General features: G+C 44.7%; 1 protein-coding gene across 1 annotated transcript in view; it reads left to right on the top strand.

Annotated features, from left to right (window-relative positions):
- The first annotated feature begins 866 nt into the window (after window positions 1–866).
- LOC126237369 (phosphoinositide 3-kinase adapter protein 1) overlaps window positions 867–21,335 on the top strand; it is a 534,739-nt gene continuing 514,270 nt past the window's right edge. Inside the window, exon 1 of the mRNA XM_049947453.1 lies at window positions 867–989. The gene's annotated coding sequence lies outside the window, so the exon portion shown is untranslated. The remainder of the gene's footprint in view (window positions 990–21,335) is intronic.

The following is a 21,335-nucleotide window of genomic DNA, read 5'->3' on the forward strand; positions in this document are numbered from 1 at the left end:
GTGTTGTACACTGTGAACGTCCCGTACTGTACCTCCTGGACACGTTTTCTGTCTGCTGGAATCGTTGCCATAATCTTGAGATCACACTTCGTGGCACCTGCTGTGTCTGACCAGCCTCCAGTCGCCCTAGTATTCTACCTTTCATAACGGCATCAATCTGTGTTCTTTGAGCCATTTTCAACACACAGTCACCATTAGCACGTCTGAAAACGTCTGCACAGTTACTCGCTGCACTGTACACTGACATGCACCAACACACTTCTGCGTATGTGGACTGCTGCCAGCGCATGGTCATACCCTGAGGTGATTTACACCTGCAAACCTCCCAGCAGAATGTTGTTTCCCTATGTATCAGCTTTATCCTTAATTTATGAGCATGAGTGTAGCAGGTATCGTGTCGAATAATCCTACAACAAAGTACTGATGTGAGTAAGGGTTTCAACTGAAAAGCATCGACTAAAAAGGTATCGAGATGAAAGTAAAAAGGTATCGAGATGAAAGCACTCGATACAGAAAGTCTCGATACTTTTTGCGTGTTCCCGGGCACACCAGCTTGTATGTGAGAGGTGAGTGAAACCGGCATGTGGTGTATTTTCGCGGGTAATGGCGAGACACAGGAGGGGCGTGCTGGCAAGTGTCCCAGTGCAATAAAGGTGCAGCGCGGGCCGTCAACGCCTCCTCGCCCCGTGTAGGAGCCAGGTGACGACGTGGGCGAGGCCGGCGGAAGCGCCCGCTGCCTGCTGCTGGCTGCTCGGCTGCACATCCAGACCCGCTGAGGCAGCGGCGACGGCTGTTGCAGGTTACGGCGGCTGCGTCGGTCGTGTCCGCGGACGAGGAGGCCGCCTCCGCCGCCGCCGCCGCCGCCTCCGCCTCCGGCGCCGCCTCCAGCGGGGGCCGCACGCACCGCGCCGGCTCCAGCTCCAGCCAGGGCTCCGGACAACACTGCCGCTCGTCGCACGCCCGCCGCAGGTGCCCCAAGTGCTCCGCCGGTGAGTACCCCGTCTTCCGTTCCACTAGCAGCGCTGTGCCTCAGCCCGCAACCACAACTGTCTTACACCGTTCCGTGCTCATTCAGTTCTAATAACTCAAGAGGGCTGTTCGGAATGTAAAGTACGATCGGGCGTGAAATGGAAACCGCAGTGAAAATCCGATGAAGCTTTGAACAGGTATGTTGGGCAGTATCTCTTGTATACCCTTCGATCGCTTCGAGTCGCTCGTTTCAGTTCTGAGCGCACAGTGAACACGTAAATATGCCTAGGACAATAGTGATTCCCGCTAAGTATGAGAGAGAGATTTCGCCTGATGTTATGAATCCCACATCACATACACTACTGGCCATTAAAATTGCTACACTTCGCAGATGACGTGCTACAGCCGCGCAATTTAACCGACAGGAAGAAGATGCTGTGATATGCAAATGATTAGCTTTTCAGAGCATTCACACAAGGTTGGCGCCCGTGGCGACACCTACAACGTGCTGACATGAGGAACGTTTCCAACCGATTTCTCATACACAAGTTGCAGTTCACCGGCGTTGCATGGAGAAACGTTGTTGTGATGCCTCGTGTAAGGAGGAGAAATGCGTACCATCACGTTTCCGACTTTGATAAAGGTCGGATTATAGCCTATCGCGATTGCGGTTTATCGTATCGCGACATTGTTGCTCGCGTTGGTCGAGATCCAATGACTGTTAGCAGAATATGGAGTAGGTGGGTTCAGGAGAGTAATACGGAACGCCGTGCTGGATCCCAACGGCCTCGTATCACTACCCTTGACGCTGCATCACAGACAGGAGCGCCTGTGATGGTGTACTCAACGACGAACGTGGGTGCACGAATGGCGAAACGTCATTTTTTCGGATGAATCCAGGCTCTGTTTACAGCATCATGATGGTCGCATCTGTGTTTGGTGACATCGCGGTGAACGCACATTGGGAGCGTGTATTCGTCATCGCCATACTGGCGTATCACCCAGCGTGATGGTATGGGGTGCCATTGGTTACACGTCTCGGTCACCTCTTGTTCGCACTGACAGCACTTTGAACAGTGGACGTTACATTTCAGATGTGTTACGACCCGTGGCTCTATCCTTCATTCGATCCCTGCGAAACCCTACATTTCAGCAGGATTATGCACGACCGCATGTTGCAGGTCCTGTACGGACGTTTCTGGATACAGGAAATGTTTGACTGCTGCCCTGGCCACCACATTCTCCAGATCTCTCACCAATTGAAAACATATGGTCAGTGGTGGCCGAGCAGCTGGCTCGTCACAATACGCCAGTCACTAGTCTTGATGAACTGTAGTATCGTGTTGAAGCTGCATGGGCAGCTGTTCCCGTACACGCCATCCAAGCTCTGTTTGACTCAATGCCCAGGCGTATCAAGGCCGTTATTACGGCCAGAGGTGGTTGTTCTGGGTACTGATTTCTCAGGATCTATGCACCCAAATTGCGTGAAAATGTAATCACAGTCAGTTCTAGTATAATATATTTGCCCAATGAATACCCGTTTATCTTCTGCATTGCTTCTTGGTGTAGCAATTTTAATGGCCAGTAGTGTAGCTGTCATGCGTTTGGATCTTCATGACAGTTCTCGACCGCACTCTGCAGGGGGAATGAAGATGCTCCTGTAGCGTTATCGATGGGAAATGTTTGACTACTCCTAATTGGCTCCTCCCGAGTTTCATTAATGCTCACATGAACAGCTAGATATTAAGAAAACATTTTGGCACAGACAACGAGATGTGCACCAGCCTAGAGAAGTGGCGGGAAACGCATGTGGCTAGCTCGTATGACAGGGGTGATGGAAAATATGTTCAACGTTACGACGAATGTGTAAGTCGGAGAGGTGACTTTGTAAAGAAGTAGCTGGAAGGTGTAGCTAACTGTCGCAAATAAAATATTTTTAATTTTCGTGGTAGTGTCCATTTCGCGATCGGTCGGACCTTACTTTCCGAATAGCCCTCGTAATTCGCGATTGGGGATGTATACCAGGGTCGCTTTTTAAGTTTTCACCATTGAGCTGTGACACTACCACTGTTTCAAAATTTATCATTGTTAAATCAATGGCAGCTCAGAAGCTGGCCGAATACATCGTTACAACGAACTTTTAAAGAAACTGTTATGCATACGCCAAGTTTCAGGTTAAGGTTGAAATCCATTACTTCCTGTTATGCTTAAACCTGAGTGTAAAACTGTTATGACTCTGATACTGATTTTCTGAAAAACATTCCCCTTCTTGTAAAAATATTTTGACCTCTGACTGAACAACAATGCGATCTCATTTCAAATAGTGAAATATTAGCTACCAATATTGTAACAAGCTCAAGAAATCCAACACAAAAAGCGGACTTCATCCATCTCCTATCCCGGGAATAAATTCCCTAGAATAGTTCTTGATAGTTAATTCACTTCCTAAATTAACAAAAATTCCAGAAAAACATAACAAAAACGTTCATGAATCTCATTTCCGAAACCTTAAGCTCATATTTGAGGATCGAGACCTCGCTCTCCCAGTCTTTTAACGTAGCGGTTCTTGCTTCTCGTTGTCGTTACTCGAGCCGTGGTATTCCCGTAAAATAGATGGATGCGATCTGCAACATGAGTGTTGGTCTCCTGTTCCTGCATTAAACGAGAAAACAGTTAGCGAGAAAAGGAGAAATCGGGCTCTGTGGATGCGTTCTTTTTGCTAAACAAACAAACTGCCTCCGAAACTTTCACTCGAAGATTCTAGTTATATGATTTTTCCAGAGCTTCAGCAGAATGATGTCACTCGATTGATTACAGAACTGGTAACATTAATTTCAATATCAGAGACTTCGTACCAGTTACAAACCGTCTCTTTTTGGCTATATGAAGAATTTTGATGATATGCCTCTTTAAAGCCCCGTTGAGTGACGCACGACAATCACTCGCTAATAATCTGTATATTGCATATGAAGATTTCATCCTCTGTGTCGCTATAATGAGTACGCCAAAGAGTGCTTGAAATCTATATCTGCGATAAACAGATTACTAACGATTGATTGCTATACATTTTCTCAATTTCAAATAAACGCAATCGCTGACTACAATAGTTTCATATGGAATCGAGTCTGATTGTTTAAGGTGCGATTGTCATCAATACAGCTCTCAATACCAGAAATTTGTTGTTGTTCCTAACAGAGACACAAGGAACTCGTTAAGATAATCTTGTGTATTAATAATCGCTTTATCTTCGTTTAGTCCTTTATTATTGGATCACTTCTTTCTTGCCGTCAGTATGACAGAGCGCTGGCCGCTGTGGCCGAGCGGTTCCACGCGCTTCAGTTCGGAACCGCGCTGATGCTACGGTCGCAGATTCGAATCCTGCCACGGCCATGGATGTGTGTGATGTCCTTAGGTTGGTTAAGTTTAAGTAGTTCTAAGACTAGGGGACTGATGACCTCAGATGTTAAGTCAGAAAGTGCTTAGAGCCATTTGAGCGTCCCCAGGTCGCAAATTCAGTACAGATCGGAGAAGTGAACCCATTCATTATATTGGAATCCGGCTGTTTTATTCTATAACATACCGCCTTTTAGCAGTGTTTTATTCTGACGGACAACGAATGTTGGGCAAAAAGCTTCCGAGCTTTTCCGCTGTAATGTTTTAGTCATATGTTCACCTGAATACGTGGTTTTTAGTGCTACGAAACCAGTAGCCATCCAATAATAAATGGCTAAGTACAGCTGAAGCGGTTATTAATACCCAAGATGACTACTCATAGATGTGGTTGCCCTACCTACAACGTAGGCTTCCGCGGCCGGTGTCATAGTGATTAAAATTCTTCTGGGTATTATGCCGCGTCATTGCTAAAATCTAACAACAATAATGAACTAAAACCGACGTTTCGGCCAAACTGCAACGCCCTTCCTCAGGGCACGATTGGTTTTGCATGGGGATAGGTGCTTCTATTTATTACAGACTATCGATGTCTGACGTCACTGTTATAAAACTTTTAATTGGCCCTCCAATATGATTGGCTAGTCATGACGTAAGGGAAGAGGGAAGGAAAGCGGCTATTCGTGGATCTCCATGTCGTCAACGATTGGTAGCTGTCCGCCAATCAGCGTTCGGCTTCAGGCCGGCAAGTTTTCCTCCTGGTGTGCGCGGAAGTGGACTGACAGTTGCTCTACAGCTGTTCAGATACGTCCGTGTCCCGTGTAGCTTCTGCCCCGCGACCGCTCGCGGCCCGTTGGACTGGGATGGTCGGCAGCCAGGACACCGGGACTTTGTAGCCATCTTCTCTGTTGATGTTGTCAGGTTGCTTGATAATTTCGATCACCTCCCGTATTTTGCGTTCTCGCATCCACGATTCTTTTGCCAGTACTCGGGCTTCCTGGAACCTGATAGGTTGTCCACAGTCACGGTGGTGTTCCGCTATCACCGATTTATTATGTTGTTGTAATCGTACGTAGCGTTCGTGTTCTGCTACTCCTAAGCTGACAGGTCTTTTTTTTTCTTTTTTTAAATGGCTCTGAGCACTATGGGACTTAACTTCTAAGGTCATCAGTCCCCTAGAACTTAGAACTACTTAAACCTAACTAACCTAAGGACATCATCCTGCCCGAGGCAGGATTCGAACCTGCGACCGTAGCGGCCGCGCGGTTCCAGACTGTAGCGCCTTCAACCGCTTGGCCACCACGGCCGGCCTGACAGGTCTCCCCGTTTCTCCTATGTAGGTAGCTCCGCACTCACACCGTAGTTCGTAAACACCTGAAGTGTTTAGATTGTTGACTACATCCTTGGGGGAACCTATCATTTCGTGGATCCTGAGACTGCTTTGAAAAATCGGTTTGAAACCTCGTCGGCGGAGGACGTTGCCTAGCCGTTCACTGACGCCTTTTACATATGGTAAGTGTACCAGTGGATCTTCTTTGCCTTCTTCTCGTGTTCTGCTCCCTTTGGTTTTAGCTACCTTTCTTATGATAGTCTGGAATAAATAGAAGCACCTATCCCCATGCAAAACCAGTCGTGCCCTGAGGAAGGCCGTTGCAATTCGGCCGATACGTCGGTTTTAGTTTATCATTGTTGTTAGTTTTTAGCAATGACGCGGCATAATACCCAGAAGAATTTTAATCACTATGTTTGAGATAGTTTGAAATATTAGTGACGTTGTAGCTTTCCTAAACTTAGTTGAGGAGGAGGTCGAGCAGATACTACGAGACACATACAGCATTATAGTTCACTTTATTAAGACTCTTCAAGTTAGAATAATTAAATTTACAATCAGCCCTTGTCTACACGGATGACATATATTTATTACTGTCTCTGTCGCTTAACAGTTAGCACTTTGTTCTTGTAAGAGAGTCCAATTGACTATAGCGTTGATACACTGTTCTGGCTTGTAATACAACTCGCGCTGCTGGATCTAATTAGAGCCGTCGCTGCAAGAGACTAGGCGGCTAACGTTGACCGGCACACAGACGGGATGTACTGAGTCACGGGACGCAGCGCCGTCGGCACACGGCACGGCACGGGACGATCTGATTTTGCGCCCTCAGCGCTCTACGGCGGAAGTTGTCGCCTTTATTTGGCTCACAACGCAAACAGTCTCTTCACGAAAACAGACGCACTTGAAATTCCTACGTTAATTGGATTAAAACGCTCATTTGCCCCCTTGTCCGTATGCTAGTCACGTTGTTCTGTCTGTGGTACGCATAGATAAAAACATCAATATCCTTGAACATGCAATAACAGAAAAAGGGAAGGTACATGCCCAGTCAGTAACGACATCAGCTTATAAAAGTTCACCAAATCAAACAAACTCGCTCCTGACAGTGAACATATTTATATTTACCCAACATAAATCAGTCCACCCTGATAGCTGAGTGGTTCGTATTGTGGCTTTTCTAACGCGGGACATTCCGGATCGGATTACTCCCCTTTCATTATTATTTCCGGAACGTGACTATTTTCCTTGGACAAAGACCAATACTGTGAATTGGATTCGCGGACATGCCATTCACTACCTATTTGGACAAACTGTAGACTCGGTACTCGATTTTTGGACATACCTCAATGACCGTCATTATGTCGTTGTCCGTCACCCAAAATACAGACAATTTTTCTCAAACTTCCTTGGGAGTGCTTTCCACGACCCGCCTCGCAGCTGGAATGTGTTGAGCCAAGAGAGAATAAGGTTTCCTGTTTGAACCAATGAACGTTTCTGAAAATTGAACGGAACACATCAATTTCGAGAAGACGTGACTCAACATATTATAAGCGGGACGCAGAAGGCCTCTGATCAATTACTCAACAACACAAACAAAAAAATAAAAATAAAAAAATTACAAATAAAAATAAAAATTCAGAAAAAGTAAGATTTTGTTTTGTTTGTACGGATAGCCCTAAACTTGAATTCCCATATTTCTCCTGGTATATAGGCAGATCTCTGGGGTAGGTTTAGTCCGGAGCCAACGCCTGAAGTGGACCAGATTTTTTTGTTATAGGATGAAAAGTGGCGGTGGCACTTAGTTTCTTTTTTTTAGTTCCATTTTCCTAAGGGCTTTAAAATAAGAGAGAAACAAAAAGCGTTCTAGGCGCTGTAAAGAAAAAAAGGAAAAAAACTAAAAACAAAAGGAAAAAAAGTGGTCTGCACGACAGACTGTCAATCCTAAGGGCCCGGGTTCGATTCCCGGCTGGGTCGAAATAAGTAATTTAAAAAAATAAAAAAAAATAAAGAAAAAGGTGGTCAGCGCGGCAGTGTGCCACGCCGAGGGGCCCGGGTTCGATTCCTGGCTGGGCCCGGAGATTTTCTCCGCTCAGGGACTGGGTGTTGTGCTGTCCTCATTATTATTTCATCATCATCAGTGGAAGGCAACGGGAAACCACCACTGGAATCACTTCCCTAGACCCTCATGCGGTGGACCTCTCTGACGAGGCGTCCTCCATGACAAGACCTGCCGTAAAGCAGAACACAGGGTTTTTTAACGTAAAACATTACAGAACTTATTTCGATTAATTTCTCAAGACAGTCGCACAACGTTTTAAAAAACGCGAAGGTTAAGAAAAAAGAGTTGTATGCCGCAGGAACAGAACCTTCTACCGACTTGATCTGTGTTATGCCTCTATCCACAATGCTAGATTGTAGCTTCGTGAGGAGGGATTTTGCATTTTATGCCATAGTGTTCTATGGACTTCAATCCCCGAAAAGTTATTAATTATAACAAATATTAACAAGAGAGACACGTTTTTCATCAAGCCTTAAAACGACTTGTCTCATAGCATAGCGTCATCATAACTAAATACGAAAATTATTTAACCATCAATATGTGTTTTCCATCATTTTAATGCAAGAAATCGTACCAATAACAATTCGTTCTCGCCACATCCGATGTGCTGGTGCTTGGAAACAGTATACATTCATGGGTGTAAGATATAATGTAAAACCCACCGAATACGGGCTTCTATCGAACACGACAAATACAATGTGGCGTCTTGCTTTCTGAGGGCTTCAAGCTTTCTGATTGTGACGCAGGCAGCGGTCTTGCTTCCTGTTGGTTCTACTTTACGTAACACGTCGCCGAAATATTGCACAACTATATTGTGTTTAAATTGACGAAATGATTCCTCAATGTAAAATAGTAGAAAGTGACGTCACAAAACTCGTAGAACGCCACGTCAGCGTTGGGTAACTTGTCCCGTATGCCGATGGCCTCAGACGACGCTGTCGTTATAAGCGATGAATGCAGAGTGGCAGATCGGCGCCGCCCTTTGACGTAAGGAATCATCCAGCAGCTGTGGCGTATGGAACTTATTGAGGGTGTGTCTACTCCGATGTATCTCATTCGTTGCTGCGTCAAAAAAAAAAAAATGGTTCAAATGGCTCTGAGCACTATGGGACTCAACAGCTGAGGTCATAAGTCCCTTAGAACTACTTAAACCTAACTAACCTAAGGACATCACACACATCCATGCCCGAGGCAGGATTCGAACCTGCGACCGTATCAGTCACGCGGTTCCGGACTGAAGCGCCTAGAACCGCTCGGCCACCGTGGCCGGCTGTCAAGCAGCGACAGTTCTTACTTGTGGTTCGTCGTGACGTGGTAACTTTGACATAGGATCCCGACTTCGGAGGACACTCCAGAAATAACGGTCAAACGTTTATGTTAATATTTTATTGTGGTTCACCCGTACGGTGAGAAAACTGTTAATTTCCTAAATGCGATACATCCCCGACCACAGTTGTGGGGCGTAGAAAGGTATTTACACTAGGACTGCAATTACAAAAAAAACACAAGTGATGGAGCTGACAAAAAGTTCAGAACACTTACAGTCCATGTGGAATACATTTGTGGCCGAATGCTGCCTGTCACCTTCTAATACGGCAGTAGCAGCGAGAATGTTCTTTTTTCTGGCCTGTGTCAAAATTACTTTCTACGTACCAAAATTCTGGCCGTGAAAGTATAGCATGTGTGAAATTCGTATTTTTCTTGTTTATCAGTTTCTTCATTCTTGTAGACACATTGCCCTAAAATTCTATGCCTGTTAAGGGGAGGTTCTGGTCGAGACCGATGAAAACACTGACTTTTTTTACATAATTTTCATCCCTCATGTATACAGACTATGCCCGCAAAACGATTTTTTGATTGTGAAAGTACTATAGAAGTTGCAGCGTACTGAATTGAAGACTCGTACCGACCGAAACACAGACAGCTGTAGGTGCTCGCTGAATTAGATCAGGAGAAGATTCGACCGGTAAACGAATTTCTGTCCAATGAAGATTAGCTTAAAAGATGCACCGGTGTGAACACACGAAATGACAACGAGAGCTTCAACGCATGTATTTGGAAACTGTTACCGAAACATCTTCATTGCGCGGCAAAAGCTGTTTAGACAGAGGATATATAGCTGCAGATCTATTCAGCGAAGGTTAGCCCTATATTCTGAGAACCATAAATGTGCTAGGAATAGTCATAGGGGTGGAACAGCAAAAAGCTCGCGGAGTTACCTGACAGGAAACGCGTGGTCGCTGCCGGGCAAAGAATGTCCGTTTGTTAAAAGAGCCTGGACTGAAAAAAAAAAGCATCAAATGCAGAACCACAGCACATTTGAGGAAGAGTAAGAATGACTTCATATGGTCCTGGGATCTCGAATTAACCCCAAGTTTTTAAACAAGCTTCTTTTTTACTCCAAACTTTAAAAGCGATTGTCTCGAAACATTTTTCAGCGCACGAAGCGCTCTAGAGCTTCGACAAATTAACCGATTCATGTGATTTTTTAAATGAAAGACAACTCAATTTAGCGGGCCTTAGGGAGAGCTTTTTTTAATTACCATTTTAAATATTTTTTTAAACATCTGAACTTGGAAAAACATGCCAAGAATTTTTTTTTTCAGACAGTTGCCATTCTTTTCCGAGGTACTTTTAAAACCCCATCGTGATGGTTCATTCAGATTCAATCTTGTTTAAGTATTTTAGATTTTTGTGGGTTTCAGAAATAGCCAAGAGTCTGTACAACGCTTCACACAAACCAGGACGCGCCGGGAGGCGCTTATTTTGCCACGGGCTGCAGCCACCATTTTTAATTTGCTAATAAATAAAAAATTCATACACAAACGTGTGAATAATAATGTGATAAAACTGTAGTTTAATAAAAAAATTATTGTATGAAAAAAATTCTGAACTTCACCCATTTTTCGTGCCTCTCGATAGAGACCCCCCCTTAACGCATCGTTACGGACATAACAGCGTGTCGTGTGTGTGTGTGTGTGTGTGTGTGTGTGTGTGTGTGTGTGTGTGGGAGGGCCATTCTCACCTCCCGACAATGCGCGCGACTTCGCTTTTAGTTAAGTGCCTGACCTGTGCTCAAGATATCTGGCGGAGACTGAATCTGCTGCTTGCTGGGGTAGGCGCGCCACTGCCCCGATATCTGTGTGTCGGACATTGGCGCGCAAACAGGAAGCAGTCAATATTGTACCGGAATGATAACTGCCCAAAATATTTACTTTGTCTGGTGCCAGGTTGTGTGGAATGCCGTAACGTGTTGCCACGGGACATAGCGGCGACTGTTAGCAGCAGACGCCTTCTCTAGTTGTCATCTAGTAAATCGGGACAATAGTATTTCGTGCTATGTCGCAAGGATGACAAGTTACATGACTGTCTTTGATATCAGCAGAGAAGAATCTGTGGCCGGAAGCAATTTGCGAGAGATAGAGTAACATACTGAACGGCCTGTCATTGGTATATTCTTTCACTAACTTTATTACGTCGCGCCTGTTTAGCGACGCAAATAGCCAGTAATAAGGGTGATTGCTTGATGATACTACAAACTGATTATGGAGAAGGGCAAATGTGTCAGTTTGACGCAAGGGACCCCGATGAGGAAAGGACCGAGTTGAAAGTTGTAAGTGAAAATCATTCAGATACCTTTGACAGTAGTGTTGTTGCTAACATTGCACCGTAGGTCAGAGGTGATAGTATGGACAAAATCAAGGAAAAAAGTCTAGTACACACCGGCTATAAAATGCATACCTGAGGCGCTATGATCGCTCGTCCGTCTTCGCTATTGTGAAACGCATCTCTATTGAACAAGTGCTTATAGCACCTAAGATGCACATTTCAGAGGCGATGTTTTCCGGACTTTTTCTTGTTTTGCTCCATACTACCACCTCCGGAAGTTGGTTATCGTACAATCGTAAGAAAAACAACACGGGTACATGTACACTCCTGGAAATTGAAATAAGAACACCGTGAATTCATTGTCCCAGGAAGGGGAAACTTTATTGACACATTCCTGGGGTCAGATACATCACATGATCACACTGACAGAACCACAGGCACATAGACACAGGCAACAGAGCATGCACAATGTCGGCACTAGTACAGTGTATATCCACCTTTCGCAGCAATGCAGGCTGCTATTCTTCCATGGAGACGATCGTAGAGATGCTGGATGTAGTCCTGTGGAACGGCTTGCCATGCCATTTCCACCTGGCGCCTCAGTTGGACCAGCGTTCGTGCTGGACGTGCAGACCGCGTGAGACGACGCTTCATCCAGTCCCAAACATGCTCAATGGGGGACAGATCCGGAGATCTTGCTGGCCAGGGTAGTTGAATTACACCTTCTAGAGCACGTTGGGTGGCACGGGATACATGCGGACGTGCATTGTCCTGTTGGAACAGCAAGTTCCCTTGCCGGTCTAGGAATGGTAGAACGATGGGTTCGATGACGGTTTGGATGTACCGTGCACTATTCAGTGTCCCCTCGACGATCACCAGTGGTGTACGGCCAATGTAGGAGATCGCTCCCCACACCATGATGCCGGGTGTTGGCCCTGTGTGCCTCGGTCGTATGCAGTCCTGATTGTGGCGCTCACCTGCACGGCGCCAAACACGCATACGACCATCATTGGCACCAAGGCAGAAGCGACTCTCATCGCTGAAGACGACACGTCTCCATTCGTCCCTCCATTCACGCCTGTCGCGACACCACTGGAGGCGGGCTGCACGATGTTGGGGCGTGAGCGGAAGACGGCCTAACGGTGTGCGGGACCGTAGCCCAGCTTCATGGAGACGGTTGCGAATGGTCCTCGCCGATACCCCGGGAGCAACAGTGTCCCTAATTTGCTGGGAAGTGGCGGTGCGGTCCCCTACGGCACTGCGTAGGATCCTACGGTCTTGGCGTGCATCCGTGCGTCGCTGCGGTCCGGTCCCAGGTCGACGGGCACGTGCACCTTCCGCCGACCACTGGCGACAACATCGATGTACTGTGGAGACCTCACGCCCCACGTGTTGAGCAATTCGGCGGTACGTCCACCCGGCCTCCCGCATGCCCACTATACGCCCTCGCTCAAAGTCCGTCAACTGCACATACGGTTCACGTCCACGCTGTCGCGGCATGCTACCAGTGTTAAAGACTGCGATGGAGCTCCGTATGCCACGGCAAACTGGCTGACACTGACGGCGGCGGTGCACAAATGTTGCGCAGCTAGCGCCATTCGACGGCCAACACCGCGGTTCCTGGTGTGTCCGCTGTGCCGTGCGTGTGATCATTGCTTGTACAGCCCTCTCGCAGTGTCCGGAGCAAGTATGGTGGGTCTGACACACCGGTGTCAATGTGTTCTTTTTTCCATTTCCAGGAGTGTATTTCACTGCCAGAGCTATAAGAAGTAACGAAACGTATGTTGCCTCGCAACCTAAAATCCTAAATTTTACATATTCACACACACAAATGGTAACTTTTTTCCCAAGTTTTATTTAGTGATGTATTATGGTCAACGATTCCACTTGTTGTATTACTAACAGTGTATTCCAAATTTCTAATTATAATGTAACTATATTATTACCAGTACGTAGTAATGTGGTCGTTTAAGCCCAATAAGCGACGGATAACCGGTGTCTGGCACCACTATGTTCTAATATAAACCAAACTAAAATATTAGTGTGTTTAACAAATTAAAACTCCTGAACAGGTAACGGAATTGGCTAACTTCCTCTTCGGTATATCGCTGCTGTGGTGGTGAACATAATATCCCTGCGCCAGAGAAGCTGCAGCAGTTTGTAAGCGTGTCAGATAGTGCCAACACTTCTGTCTGAACAATGGCGTACTTACGACCATAGATACATTCAGACCGAGAAGCGCCCTGCCGTGTTAAGGTGTGAAACAAACATGCAAGTCATGGAGAGTAAAAAGCAGAGCTTCTGTCATTATGATGTATGCGCAGTGGAGCCAACAATTCGTTTTTTCTCGTGTGTAACTAAACTTGAGAATTGATTTAAACAATTGAACCACTTGTATGACTATTATAGATGTAATAGTACAGTTAATGAAATTTTTAATTAGCAATATTAATGCAATGAATTATCATTTCAAATTTGGCCATTGGTAACACCAGTTAGAAAACATTGTATTGACTGAAACTTCCTGGCAAACTAAAACTGTGTGCCCGACCGAGACTCGAACTCGGGACCTTTGCCTTTCGCGGGAAAGTGCTCTACCATCTGAGCTACCGAAGCACGACTCACGCCCGGTATTCACAGCTGTACTTCAGCCAGTATCTCGTCTCCTACCTTCCAAACATTACAGAAGCGCAGGAGAGCAGCTGAACGGAATGGACACTGTCTTGAAAGGAGGATATAAGATGAACATCAACAAAATCAAAACGAGGATAATGGAATGTAGTCGAATTAAGTTGGGTGATGCTGCGGGAATTAGATTAGGAAATAAGACGTTTAAAGTAGTAAAGGAGTTTTGCCATTTGGAGAGCAAAATAACTAATGATGGTCGAAGTAGAGAGGATATAAAATGTAGACTAGCATTGGCAAGGAAAGCGTTTCTGAAGAAGAGAAATTTGTTAACATCGAGTATAGATTTAAGTGTCAGGAAGTCGTTTCTGAAAGTATTTGTATGGAGTGAAACATGGACGATAAATAGTTTGGACCAGAAGAGAATAGAAGCTTTCGAAATGAGGTGCTACAGAAGAATGTTGAAGATTAGATGGGTGCATCACATAAGTAATGAGGAGGTATTGAATAGAATTGGAGAGAAGAGAAATTTGTGGCACAACTTGACTAGAAGAAGGGATTGGTTGGTAGGAGATGTTCTGAGGCATCAAGGGATCACCAATTAGTATTGGAGGGCAGCTTGGAGGGTAAAAATGGTAGAGCGAGACCAAGAGATGAATACACTAAGCAGATTCAGAAGGATGTAGGTTGTAGCAGGTACTGGGAGATGAAAAAGCTTGCACAGGATAGAGTAGCATGGGGAGCTGCATCAATTCAGTCTCTGGAGTGAAGACCCCACACACACACACACACAACCCAACCTTCTCCAGAATATCAGTAACTACCGTTTGTCCATAGTGGACATCGTCAAGCTAAAACTACAAATCCATAAATTATCGTCAGACTGTAAAACTTATCTGGAACTGGCTAGGCCCACTTCGCGACCGCAATGCGGCAGCCACGAGTGCTGTACTGCACTGCGTTCCAGTACAGCACTCGTGGCTGCCGCATGGTAAATACTAGGTAAACGGTGCAACTGAGGCTGTTGATTATTAAAATTAAAACTGTTTGAGTTGCTCTTTCATTTGACATATCATTTATAACTTTAAGTTTAACGTAATAAATATTATAAAGCGTTAAAACCCCGATATTCATTTTTAAACACCCTGTATACTGTACCAAAACTACAGAACCGTAGTCTTTATTACCTGTGATCTCAGAGAACAACTATGAGACGGCACCGTTACTGGTGCTGCGCTTTTGATTGTGTAAATCATGAAATTCTGCTAGACAAGCTCAAGTATTGCGGCATGAGTGGGACAGTGCACAAATGGTTTAATTCGTACCTAACTGGAAGAGTGCAGAAAGTTGAAATAAGCAGTTCTCATAATATGCAAAGATCAACACATTCCTCAAACTGAGGAACTAACAAGAATGGGGTTCCACAGGGGTCGGTCTTGGGTCCTTTGTTGTTCTTAATATATATTAATGACTTGCCATTCTGTATTCATGAGAGGCAAAGTTAGTTCTCTTTGCTGATGATACAAGTATAGTAATCACACCTGACAAACAAGAATTAACTGATGAAATTGTCAATAATGTCTTTCAGAAAATTACTAAGTGGATCCTTGTAAATGGGCTCTCACTGAATTTTGATAAGACACAGTACATACAGTTCCGTACAGTAAATGGTATGACGCCATTAATAAATATAGACCTTAATCAGAAGCATATAGCTAAGGTAGACTATTCAAAATTTTTAGGTGTGTCAATCGATGAGAAATTAAATTGGAAGAAACACATTGATGATCTGCTGAAACGTTTGAATTCAGCTACTTATGCAATAAGGGTCATTGCAAATTTTGGTGATAAACATCTTAGTAAATTAGCTTACTACGCCTATTTTCACTCATTGCTTGCATATGGCATCATATTTTGGGGTAATTCATCACTGAGGAATAAAGTATTTATTGCACAAAACCGTGTAATCAGAATAATAGCTGGAGTCCACCCAAGATCATCCTGCAGTCATTTATTTAAGGATCTAGGGATATTCACAGTAGCTTCTCAGTATATATACTCTCTTATGAAATTTGTTATTAACAACCAAACCCAATTCAAAAGTAAAAGCAGTGTGCATAACTACAATACTAGGAGAAAGGATAATCTTCACTATTCAAAATTAAATCTAACTTTGGCACAGAAAGGGGTGAATTATACTGCCACTAAAGTCTTTGGTCACTTACCAAATAGTATCAAAAGTCTGACAGATAACCAACAAGTATTTAAGAAGAAATTAAAAGAATTTCTGAATGACAAATCCTTCTACTCCATAGAGGAATTTTTAGATATAAATTAAGAAAAAAAAGAAAAAAAAACAAACAAAAATTATTAAAAAAATAAAAAAAGTTGTTGTATTAACTTAATTATGTTGTTAAATTAACTTAATTATGTCATGTATTGGAAAATTTGACTCGTTCCACATCATTATGAAATATCGTATTCATGATCCATGTAACTAGTATTAATCTAATCTAATCTAATATGCGTAGAGGGGACTTTCCTCTTGTCGTACCCCTCTCCCCTCTTACAGCGCCTTGTCGTGGCACGATCGCAATACAGGGGCCGAGGTGTTCGGAGGTGTTCGCAAGGCACCCGCCCGTCGTTGGTTGGCTGGCTGGGGCAGACGCTCAGTCATACACAATGTTGGCGGCGCACCGCGTCCTTTTGTGTGCTAATCTCTGCTTGGGGAGGGGGGGGGGGGGGGCTGGGAGGGTTGGCGCCGAATTTGAGCGGTGCCGCCGACGCTTAGCCGCGCTTGCCGCGTGCCCACCGCCGATTCCGCGAGCAAAACCGGCGCCTCTTCATTTCAGACACACGCCGCGCCCCGCGTGGCGGAATGCGCGGACAATGGCTGCCTCGCGGAGGCGACTTATCTGCGCGAAATAGTGAGCAGCATGCTGCTGTAACCGCCCCGCCGCTAAGCTGCGTCTGAGGATGATATCTCGCTTTGCTACCGAAACGTATCCTGTGCGACCCGCCGGAAAGTCTCTGATGTGCACGTCACAAGCACCAGTTGTGCAACGTTAGTGGCTAGCCGTCGTCGTTTCTAGAGTTTTGTAGTTTCCCTTGCATTTATTGACTGAAGAAAAAGAACGAGTCGCTGTAATGAGCGGAACCTCAGCCGCCTATATTGATCCGGCTGCAGAAAGAGAAGTATGTACAGTATTGGCCATTAAAATTGCTACATCAAGAAGAAATGCAAATGATAAACGGGTATTCATTGGACAAATATACTAGAACTGACATGTGATTACATTTTAACGCAGTTTGGGTGCATAGATCCTGAGAAATTAGTACCCAGAACAACCACCTCTGGCCGTAATAACGGCCTTGACATGCCTGGGCATTGAGTCAAACAGAGCTTGGATGGCGTGTACAGGTACAGCTGCCCATGCAGCTTCAAGACGATACCACAGTTCATCAAGAGTAGTGACTGGCGTGTTGTGACGAGCCAGTTGCTCGGCCACCATTGACCAGACGTTTTCAATTGGTGAGAGATCTGGAGAATGTGCTGGTTAGGAAAGCAATCGAACATTTTCTGTATCCAGAAAGGCCCGTACAGGACCTGCAATTTGCGGTAGGGTTTCGCAGGGATCGAATGAAGGGTAGAGCCACGGGTCGTAATACATCTGAAATGTGACGTCCACTGTTCAAAGTGCCGTCAATGTTTACAAGAGGTGACCGAGACGTGTAACCAATGGCACCCCATACCATCCCGCCGGGTGTTACGTCAGTATGGCGATGACGAATACACGCTTCCAATGTGCGTTCACCGCGATGTCGCCAAACACGGATGCGACCATCATGATGCTGTAAACAGAACCTGGATTCATCCGAAAAAATGACGTTTTGCCATTCGTGCACACAGTTTCGTCGTTGAGTACACCATCGCAGGCGCTCCTGTCTGTGATGCAGCGTCAGGGGTAACCGCAGCCATGGTCTCCGAGCTGATAGTCCGTGCTGCTGCAATCGTCGTCGAACTGTTCGTGCAGATGGTTGTTGTCTTGCAAACGTCCCCATCTCTTGACTCAGGGATCGAGACGTGGCTGCACGATCCGTTAGAGTCATGCGGATAAGATGCCTGTCATCTCGAAAGCTAGTGATACGAGGCCGTTGGGATCCAGCACGGCGTTCCGTATTACCCTCCTGAACCCACCGATTCCGTATTCTGCTAACAGTCATTGGATGTCGACCAACGCGAGCAGCAATGTCGCGCTACGATAAACCGCAATCGCGACGGCCTACAATCCGACCTTTGTCAAAGTCGGAAACGTGATGGTACGCATTTCTCCTCCTTACACGAGGCATCACAACAACGTTTCACCAAGCAACGCCAGTCACCTGCTGTTTGTGTATGAGAAATCGGTTGGAAACTTTCCTCATGTCAGCACGTTGTAGGTATCGCCACCGGCGCCAACGTTGTGTGAATGCTCTGAAAAACTAATCATTTGCATATGACAGCATCTTCTTCCTGTCGGTTAAATTTCGCGTCTGTAGCACGTCATCTTCGTAGTGTAGCAATTTTAATGGCCAGTAGTGTAATTGTAAATCCATGATTGAGACATAGAGTGAGGAAGAGGGGCTGGTCGAACTGTTGTAGAAATATGTACCATCAGTCGTTATTTTTGAGACCTTTATTTAGGTTAATAGTTTCAATGCTTCAGTAGGGTCTTCTTCAGGTCCATTTATGGTTGTAAAAACAGTTAAAACAATAAAGTATAAATTAAGTACAATAATACAGCAAAACTGTTGTATCAAATCGATACAAGTAAGTAATTATGAACTAAAAATAATATGCACGACAGTGATTTTTAGACAGAAGGTATGAGTACCTCAGGTCTGTTAAGTCAATTATGGAACACAACGATGTAATCACAATGAGACGTAGCAAACCTACAAAGCCCAAGACATGAAACACATTTAGTAAAACGTCAAAAATAAAATCATAGGTTTGTACATCCTGTTACATGACACTAGTGTGTCCATAGTTGTCTTAACAGCCCTGAGGTCCTTATATCTTATGTCTGTGAACTGTTGTAGTACATATTATTTTTAGTTCATAATTATTTACTTGTATCTATTTTATGTAACACTTTGATTCTGTTATTGAACATGCTTTATTCTTAACTGTTTTAAGTATTTTTTGTTTACCATATAAGAGCCTGAAGAAGACACTACTGAGGCGTTGAAACTAGTGGACTGCCGGCCGAAGTGGCCGCGCGGTTCTGGCGCTGCAGTCTGGAACCGCGAGACCGCTACGGTCGCAGGTTCGAATCCTGCCTCGGGCATGGATGTGTGTGATGTCCTTAGGTTAGTTAGGTTTAACTAGTTCTAAGTTCTAGGGGACTAATGACCTCAGCAGTTGAGTCCCATAGTGCTCAGAGCCATTTTTGAACTAGTGGACCAAATAAAGTCTTCACAAATAGCGGCTGATGGTGTATGTTTCTACAACGATAAGTATGTACGGCGAAATGCTGTCTTCGGCCTTGCTCAGGAACCAGTGCCTCCGTAGGCTTGACGCACAAGCCCCTTTTTCGGACTCTGTGGTAAGTCTCGTATCGGTATTAACCGAGAATAAAGTACACTATCTGAACGAAAGAGTGCGGACACAGGAATTGAATGCCGAATTGTAGACGACACAGATTAGAAGGAGGCGGGGAATGTTGTGCTGTTTTAGAAGAGAAGCAGTAACAACAACGGCTCAGTCAGGAATGCTCAGTGACTTAGAATGTCGGCTAGTCACTGCGTGTCACCTCAGTAACAAATCCGTCAGGTACATTTCAATTCTTCTAAAGGTGCTCGCGTCTACTGTTGATGTGAGTCTGAAGTGGGAACACAAAGGAACAACCGTAGTTGAACTAAGACCAGGGACGTCTCAAGACGTCTCAGAACAAGCAACTGGGGACACAGAGAAACACGGAAAAAACCTTTGTCTTCAAAATGTTACTTATTCTATTTGATGTTTTCTCTATAAAAGGTAATCTGGACCTTTTCTTTTCCAGTTTGTCTATGTTTTTCATTTGGGGACAGCAGTGACCTGGGTTGCTCCTTCACCTTCTTACCTAGAATGACATTCGAGTTAATTTCATTATTTGTGGCTAGTTTTTATTGTGTTAAGTTCCTTCTTCTTGTGACATAGGGATAGAAAGAAGCTATTATCAGCAAGCAGATGGTCTGGTGGGCTCACCTTTATCCGCCTTACTAGCAGAAATGTTCATGTACAAGTGGGAGATTGATTTTCGCAAGAGGGAACCACTGGCATAACATGTACAGATACGAAGGTGATATTCTTTGTATGTGGAAAGGTTCCAATAGATAACTCCACAAATTTGTGGAAAATATGAAGCAGTGCCATAAAGGTCAGCATCGAGTTGGGGGGTAGGGGGGGTTCCAGCATAAATTTCCTGAACATTAACTTAAAGGTAGAAGACAGTAACCATAAATTTGAAATTTATCGAAAAGAATCCTTCACTACCCATTCATCCCGGCTTCCACCCAACATCCTACAGCCTATAAACAAGCAGCATTCCACGACGTGATCCATCGTCTCCTTTCCATCCCTATGTCTCAAGAGGACTTTGACCAGGAACTTAATGCAATAAAAACAATAGCCACAAATAATGAATTTAACCCCAACATCAATGATAAAATTCTAGGTAAAAAGATGAAGAAGCAAGCCGGGTCCCTACTGTCCCCAAAGAAAAACACAAAAGAACTGGAAAAGAAATGGTGCAGATTACCTTTTATAGGGAAGACATAAAACAGGATAAGTAACATTTTAATTGCAAAGGGTTTCCGTATGTTTTTCTATGTCCCTCAATTGCCTGTTCAATGCAAAAGACAATCAATCAGCCATCACAAAAAGTGGGGTTTATAAAAATCACATAATGTGAGTGTCAGTCCTGCTACACTGGACAGACGGTGAGGTCAATAATTACAATGTTTCACCAAGAACCCACAGCTGACTCAATTAAAACTGCATACTTTTTACATGATTGTCCAAGAGCATGGTGAATGTCGAAAATTCTTCTTTCTGTTAGTGTTACTATCCTATTTGACATTCACTAAATCGGTCCAACAGGGAATGTAGTTCAAGCTTAATAGATACGACTCAGTAACGGCAGTTTCTTACTTTAATTGCTATGTTAAATATCGTCCATACTTAGTATCACTCGTACAATAAAATTGGTTATAACTTTGCCCCGCCGCGCGGGGTAGCCGCACGGTCTTGGTGCCTTGCCACGGTTCGTGCGGCTCCCCCGTCGGAGGTTCGAGTCCTTCCTCGGGATGGGTTTGTGTGTTGTAATT

Source organism: Schistocerca nitens, chromosome 2 (genome assembly GCF_023898315.1).
Source record: "Schistocerca nitens isolate TAMUIC-IGC-003100 chromosome 2, iqSchNite1.1, whole genome shotgun sequence".
NCBI lineage: Eukaryota > Metazoa > Arthropoda > Insecta > Orthoptera > Acrididae > Schistocerca > Schistocerca nitens.